Here is a 9409-nt window from a genome sequence, read left to right as displayed (position 1 = left end):
ACAATGTTGGTTTGGCCCAGTCCAAGGGTCTGACCCAGTTCAACCTGTCCAAAGGGGCAGAGAACAAGGGGTGCAAGGCAGTTCCTCTGGAATGGCAGCCCCGCTTATGCCAACTTTTACAATAATATTTCAAAGATTCCCAGGTTTGTGCCACTCTGGACTTGGAACTCCAAACACACATATCTCACTGCCTGCCTGACTTCTCTACTCTGTGTCCATGAAATATTTCACACCAGCATGCCTAAAAATTAAACCTCTAATTCCCTCTTACATTCCAAATCTGATCCATCCACAGTCACTCCATTAATATTTAGGTCCAAAATACTGCAATCATGTTTACTCTTTATTTTTCTCAACACTATTTTTCATCTGCCAGCAAAAATTGATGACTCTTCAAAAAATATCTAGAATCTGATCAATTCCTATTATTTTCACTGACCCAGTGTCTTAATCCATTTGAGCTACTATAACAAAATACCACAGACCGAGTAGCTTATAAACAATAGAAAGTTCTTCTTCACAGCTCTGGAGGCTGGGAGTCCGAGCCCAGGGTGTCAGCATGGCCAGGGGAGGCCCCTCTTCCATGCTGCGCACTTCTCATTGTATCCTGGCATAGTGGGTCTCACTGTATCCTCCCATGGCGGGAGGCACTAGGGAGCTCCATGGGATCTCTTTTATAAAAGCTCCAATTCCATTCATAAGGGCTTTGCCCTCATGACTTAAGGACCTCCCAAGTGCCCCAACTTCTCACACTATCATACTGGGTATGAGTATTCCAACACAGATTTTGGGGGGCACACAAACATTCAGACTGTAGCATACGCAGTCAAGCCACCCTTGTGTGTTGCCTAGGTTACTGCCGTCACCTCCTCACTACTCTGGACCACTGTTCACAGAGGTTGGGATGGCTAGTATCCAAAACTGTTCTAAAGCATGTTTACAGACTCATACAGATAAGTCATATACAAATGTGTTTTATACAAGTAAGAATAACAAAATTGTTAATTGTATTAGTTCCTTTTTATTGGTATAATAATTCCCACAAACTTAGTACAGGTTGGAAAGAAACCCAACATAGGCCTCACTGGACTAAAATCAAGGCATCCGCATGGCTGTATTCCTTTCTGGAGTTTCTAGGGCAGAATTTCTTTTCTGTCACTTCCCAGATCCTAGAGGTATTCTGCATTTCCTGGTCTGTGGCTCCTTTTTCCATCTTCAGAGCCAGCAACAGTGAGTCCAGTCCTTCCCACGTCACACTGTCACAATACTCTGACCTCCAATCTCACTTCCTTTCTCTACTTTTAAGGACCCTGAAGGGTTTAAGGACCATTTAAGGACCCCATTGCACTGGGTCCAATTAGATAATCCAGGAAAAACTCCTTATCAACTGAGTAGCATTCTAACTCCATATGCATCCTCGATTACTCTTTGCCATGTAACTTTGCAAATTCACAGTTTCTGGAGATTAGGACATGGATACTTCAAGGAACCCTTATTCTGACTACCACAATAATCATAGCTTTTTCTTTTCTTTTCTTTTTTTGAGGGGGGTGCACTGTTCCCGGAAGTATTGCAATACTCGGTTGATGCGTGGAGTTGATGGAGCAAGCTCTTATTCCACCTTCAACCTCCAAAAATCCATTTAATATATTGTCCTTGAATAGAGGATGTATTAGATATTGAACTGATAAGAACAGATACTACATTTCATCTTATCCAGAAGGCCAAGGAGTGATCATCATAACTTTTTCTAGTCTAGCTCTAATATTTTGATACTTATTGCCTGGCTTCCCCCATTTAATTTAATTAGCAAATACTTGACTTTACATGTTTTTAAAATAAAGCAACAAAACAGAAAAAAAAAGCCATAAAGTATTGAAGTTTAAGCTAAGTAATCTTTCATGGGAAGTTTATTTCATTTTAAAAAATTGTCAAAGGTAAATATTATTTTTGATATGGAATACCAACTTTTCAGGACAACTTCAACCTAGAACACTGAGTAATATTTCAACTTATTTCTTCTTTGACCAATTCATGGGATTCTCCACATGTTCATTTCTTTGAGAGAACGGTAGTAACAACAAGTAGCTGAGTGCCTGCATCCTGCCAAGCTCGGTTGTGTTTTAACACATGATTCATGGAAGTTTGCCTAGCATTTGGAAGAGGGGTTACTGTCTTCTTACAGTACCACGGAATAGAGGCTTTGAGTGTTTGCCCTGATGAGAGATAGGGTAGGCATTTGAAATGAAGCCAGAAAGACTGAGAGGTTTAAACAGAAAGACAGTAACAGAAACACCTCTGGAATTCACAAGTCTCAAATTCAATCCAGTCATTTTGTAATTAACTAGGCAAAAGTCAAGATTATGCTAATTAAACCTTTTTTTAAAGACCCCTTTAAAAAAGTTTGGGAGAAGTTTCCTTCTTCATAAACAAGCAGTTTGGGAAAAGCCAATTTCCAGTGGTCATGTTTACTGTGCTCTTTATTTGGAGAGAGCATCCAGAAATATTTTTGCCATCAATAACATCACTTTAACCTGAAGAGTTATGGAGGATTATTTTAGGTGCCCGCAGAGCACAAGTGACAAGCCGAGGAGCCATTCATTACACTCACTGATGATTAGACACAAAGTGCTGACCCTGGAAGATCGTGTTCCAATAATGCAATTACTGGCCAAAAATCGTAATAAAATGTACATTTCTTCCCCTCATGCTTCTCAGAGGCAAGCCACTTTAACAATCCCAACCAAAGACAAATGCACAAGTTCAGAATACTTGAGGTTTTGGTTACATACCTACTCTCTGATCTTATGCCGAGAAGATGAATATAAACAGTGCTGTCAGGGCCAAAACACTGCTAAATGTGACACCATAAATCATCTCCATTAGTAAATATAGTGTCAGGTTCTCATATATTTCAGACTATTTTAAACCCACACTCCATTATTTCACAATATGCCTGAATGAATCCTGGTGCTTTGATATAGCAAGTCAGCCAGCCATCAAATCAACTTGTCTTCCCTGGCTGACTCCCAGAGGGTCCTGGAGGTTACACTCCCAGTTTCAGCTGGCATTGCCTTACCCATTTCCCTGGCTGCTGGGTTGATGGGATCCCTTCTCTTCTCTTCCTTTTTTTAAAAAAATTCTCACCTGAGGATATGTTTGTTGATATAAGAAAGAGAGGAAGGAAAGGAGAGAGAGAGACAGAGACAGAGACAGAGACAGAGACAGAGAGAGGGGAACATTGATCAGTCCTCTCCCTACTTGTACCAACCAGGGATTAAACCCACAACCTTTTGCTGTACAGGATAATGCTCCAACCAACAGAGCAACCTGGCCAGGGCCTTCTCTTCTTTTAGAGAAAAATTTTTGTATCTTTTCTTCCATTAAAGGATGTGAGGAAAGGCTAAGTACATATATACATCATTGGTTCTACCACTGAGGTAAGGGCTAGGTGTTCATCCCTTTTCCTAAACCAGAATGACAGATGACCTTTCACTCTAAAAGTCTATTCCTTCTTTAAAAATCCTAATTTTCAAAGCCAAGCTTCCTTGCTTTCATGCTTACAGGCTGAGATCTATCAGGGAATCTTAAACACAAGCAGTTTCAGAGGTCATAAATCCCTAGAAATTGCATGCCAAATTTTATGTGTATAAAGGGAAATATGCATTTTCCAGGGAAAAGAATTTGTCAGATTTAAAACAAACAAACAAAAAGGTCCCATGTGTGACACATAGTATTTTAAATGCCCTTGGAAAGAGGATTGATAAAGGTTTTTCTTCCTCTAAAATCAACATGTTAATTATCGATGTGCTGATATTGCAGTTCTGATCTGACAGGCACTGATGGATACTGATGCTTGTCCCACGTCAGGGAGGACTTGGAACAGGGCTATGTAGAAGTAAATACATAAATAAATTAACAGAAGAGCAAACAAGCGGATAACTTAGATGCTTGCGATAGATAGTTAGGGGAAAGAATCCTCTAATTCACAAAGAGTGTTAAAAGGAGGAGGGCTGTGCAGCCAGCCTGATAGGCCTTCCATGCTTTCAGAAGTGATGGAAAAACACTACCCCCAAAGTTTACTGTGCTTAATCATGGCAGGTTCCTCTCCTTTCTACTACTTCCCCTCATGAATGAATATCATTGAAAACATGGTAAGATGGGAGCTACCACAAGGCTAGGCACAGAGTGCTCCGAGCAATGACAAGGAGCGCCTGACCCAGGCTTCTCAGAGGAGTTGAAATCTACATTAAATATTCAGCTGTAAGGTCAGAATGAGCTAGGCACAGATGGGATGTTAGAGATATAGAGAAAGAGCATTGGCAAAAAGAAATTGGCATAGGATATTGGGCTTTTTGAACATGTTCTCATTGACAAACTGAAAGAAGTTCCAAGGGGTTTGAACTAGAATGGGAGGTCTCGAGCCTTCTGTGGTTACACTGTCCAAGTCCCCTGCTCTCAGTCACTAGTGGATTTCCATATGTCAGACTCCACAATAGTACATATTACCATCAGAAATTATCTTTATTTGGTCATTCATTAAACAGGTATCGACGGAACCCCTTTGGTGTTGAATGTTCCAGTCTTCTTGTTGGGGGTAGAGCAGGGAACAAAACACATCATACTCCTGCTCCCATGGAGATCAGTTAGCACCTACTTCAGTCACTCACTTATTTACTTTTTATCTGTTTTCCCCACAGCCTCTGAAATGTCCTTTCCACAGGGGCAGAGACCTTGTGTATATTGCACATTATTTCTCTGCCTGGTGTCTAGAACACTGTTATTTTAAGGAAGAATATAATATGATTAGATCTTTGCTTAAATGAGCATTCTGGCTATATTCTATAGAATGGGCTGGTGTGGGAAGATTGAAGACAGAATAACTGCAGTTTCACAAGATAATCAGGGACTCTGTGTGCACACTGATGCTGGAGAAACACTGTCCTGAGTAATATGAAGCTCTCTCAAAAAAAAGATTTTTTTCCAAGTTCTTCAGAAGAGAATTCTCTAATGTTCATAATCATTTTTTCCCCACTCAAATAACTGTAGGTAGGTAGATGCCATCACTTACACCAGCATGCCAAGGATGCCACTGAGAATCACAGCCAGGGACACGGCAAGTCCACATGGTGTGGAAGGTAGGGACAGAGCAAGAAACATATTCCGTTGTCAAGTACCCAAGCTCATCTTTATGAATTCTTACCAGAATACTTTCAAAACATACATATAGTCAGATTGGTAAACCTAAAAGTAGATTATAAAAAGAAGAATTTTAAAAGTTGCTAATAGTGAGCCTTTACTGTGTGCCTGGTGCTGTTATAATTGTGTGTGTGTGTATTTGTGCTAGTGTATGTGTAACAATTCACACCTGACTACAACACTAAGAGGTTGGTATTATTATCACTGGTAGCCTTAAAGAGGGCATAATTTTCATAGAATCCATCACTGGGGGGAAGGAATGAAGAGTTAAAGATAAACACTACATTATTTCACTTTTGGACAAATAGTTTAGAATGCAAAAAAGGCCTAACTATAAATAAAGTAAAACCCAAACCATAAAACTTTCTTAAAAGAAAGGGAATTTGTCTTACAGTTGAATGGATTTGGAGGTAGAAATTGCTGAGCAAGTTCTGATTACCTTGCTGAGGATGCCAGCTATTGGCAACAATCATACCAATTATAGGCCATTTAAGCAACCTCAATTAAATTAGCGGTAATTCTAAACTACTCTGTCTTGAATCAAGATTGCTTTAATTTTTATGTAAATTCAAATTCTGGTTGTGCAACTAATTGTCTCACAGCATACTAAGCTAGATTACTTTCATTTATCTTTGTGGAAATCTCAAGACTGCATTCAAAACATTGGTCGTTGTACACAGAGACTGAACTCGCCCCATCAAGGTAGTCTTGCACAAAGGACTCAAAGCTCAGGCCCCTTTTGCTGGCTTTACTCTGAATCTATACAGGCAGAATCATGTATGAAATAAGGAGAAAGTGACAGATTGGAGATCACCAGGGTTTAAGAGCGTGATAGTGGAGAGAATACCCTGGACCAGGGGTCTGAAGCCCTGACTTAATTCTGATTCTGCCATCTACTTACTTTGTGTCTGCAACTGTGTAAAGACTTACTGGGAAGGTGTCCATCAGTTAGCTATTACTGTGTGATAAAGAACCACACACTTTCAATGGATTAAAATAAGCATTTCTGTCTTACTTAAGAACCTGCGTATGCAAGTTGGCTCAGGTTTTGGCTGAACTTGGCTGACCTCACTCAGGCTCGGCTCCAAGCTCCTGTTTGAGTCTGGGTCTTCTCCACATGTCTCTCATCCCCCTCAGGCCAGCACTGCCTAAGGCACATTCTGTGTCCAAAGACAGGAATGCTGAAGGGCAAGCTCCTGTCAAGTGCTGGTGTCATGTCTGTCTACCAAATAACTGGCCAAAGCAAAACATGAGCCACTTCTAAATGGAAGGGGGAGGAAAAGTCTCCTTTGTCCCCATAAGGCCATGACATGAATGTGGACAACCATTAATTTCAAGTTATCCTACTCTTCCCTTTCTCTTTAGCTTCCATAGCCATAAACAAAGGTGGGTGGATTTCATAACTATCAGGACACTTCCAGTTCTTACGTCATTCTGCAGATGCAGGAGAAATTCCATGCAATTCTACAGTGATATTTATAAACTATTGCCCTGCAGGCAGGATTTAATCATGTTTCAGTTTGTCTGTAGAGAATTTTAAAATAATCTTAATTAGTTGAAAATATTTTTAAATGGAGAGTATTTCACACAAGAATCCAGAACTGAGATTTTTCTCGAAGGCTCAGAGTATCTGGCCGTGGTGATTTTGACAGGCAGGGTATAGCATCCAGACGCCATGGCTCCCCACCCACACCCAGCCCACTTCACTTACTTATATTACTCGCCTGAGCCCTGTGGGCACTTTTTGGTTTCCATCCCAGGATTTCAGGCTTCAGCTCCCCTTCTTCTGTCACCAGCTACTTACATGCCTAGCTAAGTCATTTAACATAATTTTCCTCATTTGCTAATGGAGAAGGGGAAGTCTGGAAGTCATTAAAGGGCTTTCTTTCTCTTCCATCCTATAACTCTAAAGATGTTAGATCAGAGAGCATGGTATATTTCAAGACATCTCATGGAGAAAGGAAAGTGGTCTATTTCAAGAGATGACGGAGTGACTCTTCAGGCGAAGACATGCTGACTGAGTGCTGGGGACCGAAATCCAGCAGGGCAGGTGTGAGTGGCACTTGCTCTGTGGGTCCCAAAGGAGCCCAAGACAGAGGAGGAGCAATTAGAGAAAAATAGAAATTGTTGAGTTAGGCTGAATATCAGCAAGGTTTTCCTAATAGGCAAGTCTTTAAACTAGAATGCTTTCCCAAGAGAAGTGGCTGACAGTTATTTAAAATAGGGCCAAACAAAGCACTTCAATAACCTGCTATCAACAGAATTCTCACTTAACCAGAGCTACAGACTCAAGGATAAGTTGCTGCTCTTCATTTCAGAAGTTGATTTAGGCTCCCATTCAATAAATATTGGGAAAGATCAAATCTTGGGATGGGGGTGAGGAGACAAGCAAACCCTGCTACACATTTGCATTCTTCAGGCCTGTTAATTTTGGGCCTTTTAGGATAGTAAAGACAGCTCAGCAGTGACTATCTGTTTTGCACCCACCGTCTGGGTTCAGTAAGCACACACAAAGCATGAACGTGGACAGACTGGTTTGCACATTGCCTGAGTGTGAAGTTTCAGACTGTCTCCCCGTTTGCCCCACAGAAGGCAGAGATTTTTGTTTTCCTCCTTCTCTGCTGCACGTCTTTTGGCGGAACTATTTTGGGATAATAGTGCTTGTTATTCAATTATTTAAGACAGAGTGTTTGCTGACAACTTGGTATTCTATTTTTTCCTCTCTTCATGTTGAGTAGCACAGTGCAAAATGGGTAAAGGAAAAAAACTGGCTCTGCTTGGGAATGGAGGGGGCAAAAAGCAAACTAACAAACTAACAGCAAGCAAGCAAAGCCCTGTCCACCCCATTTCATCAGTCAAAGCTTTAAGGGTGACCAAGGAAAAGCTTACCAAAACACTTTGAAGTGCCACATCAAATACACAACCTCCTAGAGGATTAACATAATGAAAGCAAGCGAGCCCTTGGAATCAACACATCGGCAAAAAGGGCAAATTTGATTAGAGGCATACAAGAACGCAAACTGATTACATTTGTCATAATCTCTTATCCAAAGCTCTACCATATTCATTTACTGAATGAACATTTACTGTGAGAGTTTTTTTAAAAACTGAAAGGATAGCAAAGGTTGTTTCCTACATACCCCCATTCTCTTGTTCTGTTCCTAGCCCCCACCCCCAATTTCAGTAACTCCTTTGGCATTGAAAGTCATCTGATAAGTGTGTTAAGGATTTAACAAATTCCACCTTGTGAATTTGGAAAAGGAACTGGTTAAAAACAAGGAGGTGAATCATCAATAAGGACCACAGTGAGGAGGATGGATGTGGGAGGAAGGGGAATATTTCAGAGGAGGAGAGCATTTCAAAAAATAGAATTCTCCTCCTCCACAGAAAGGCTGTCAAAGAATCAGTTCAGGGAATACACAAAAAAAGAGACACAAATTACCAAAAAATATAAGAAAAGAAGTATACCTCACAGATCCCCAAGAAAGTACTGATACCACAAAATAACAAAATACAATGTTAATGTATTAAACTGGAGACAACATTATGAAGAATAAGGGGAGTTGGGAGGAAAGCGGTACTTCCACATGTGCGAGGAAGGCTGTAGGTTAGTTTGAGTGCTTTGGAGGGCAATTTGGTCACATCAGCTAAAAGGTTAAGTGCCTATCCCCTATTATCCAACAGTTTCACATTCCAGAATCTGCCCTTGAGACACTCATTGGTCTTTATAGAAGGCACATTCACTGTGGTGATGGCCAGCAAGAAGCGGGGAAATGGTGACATCTGTAATGGTGTCAACAATAAAAAATAAAATAAAATAAATAAAATAAAATATTCAAAAAAGACAAACCTAAATATCCATCAATAAGGAAATAGCTCAGGAATCCTCTGATTTAAAACATATTAGAAACTAATGTAAGTCTATAAAAACAAATAAACAAGTGTGCATACAATAAGTAAATCACCATACAGACCAAACAACATGTGGCCATAGGAAAAATTCAGCCCAAGGGCCCTCAATACACAACCTCTGTTTCAATAATCATTCAGATCCTTTATATGCTTTAATTTGAAATAAAACTTTTTAGAGTGAATAATATTAATAAATAACTGCATTTTAAAAATATCTACTAGGTGTCAGTTACTATGGCTAGTGTTTTGCATATATTGTTCCTTGTCCTTGCAACCACCGTGCTCAATGTTACAGGTG

General features: G+C 40.2%; 1 non-coding gene across 1 annotated transcript; it reads right to left on the bottom strand.

Annotated features, from left to right (window-relative positions):
• Positions 1 to 1545: 1545 nt before the first annotated feature.
• LOC112318226 (U2 spliceosomal RNA) lies at positions 1546 to 1736 on the bottom strand. Its single transcript, XR_002976197.1, has one exon. It is a non-coding gene; the product is annotated as a U2 spliceosomal RNA (small nuclear RNA).
• Between the last annotated feature and the right edge of the window lie 7673 nt (positions 1737 to 9409).

The sequence above is a fragment of the Desmodus rotundus genome, chromosome 10, assembly GCF_022682495.2.
Source record: "Desmodus rotundus isolate HL8 chromosome 10, HLdesRot8A.1, whole genome shotgun sequence".
NCBI lineage: Eukaryota > Metazoa > Chordata > Mammalia > Chiroptera > Phyllostomidae > Desmodus > Desmodus rotundus.
Note: the sequence above shows the minus strand (reverse complement) of the source record. Positions and strands in the feature narration are given on the sequence as shown.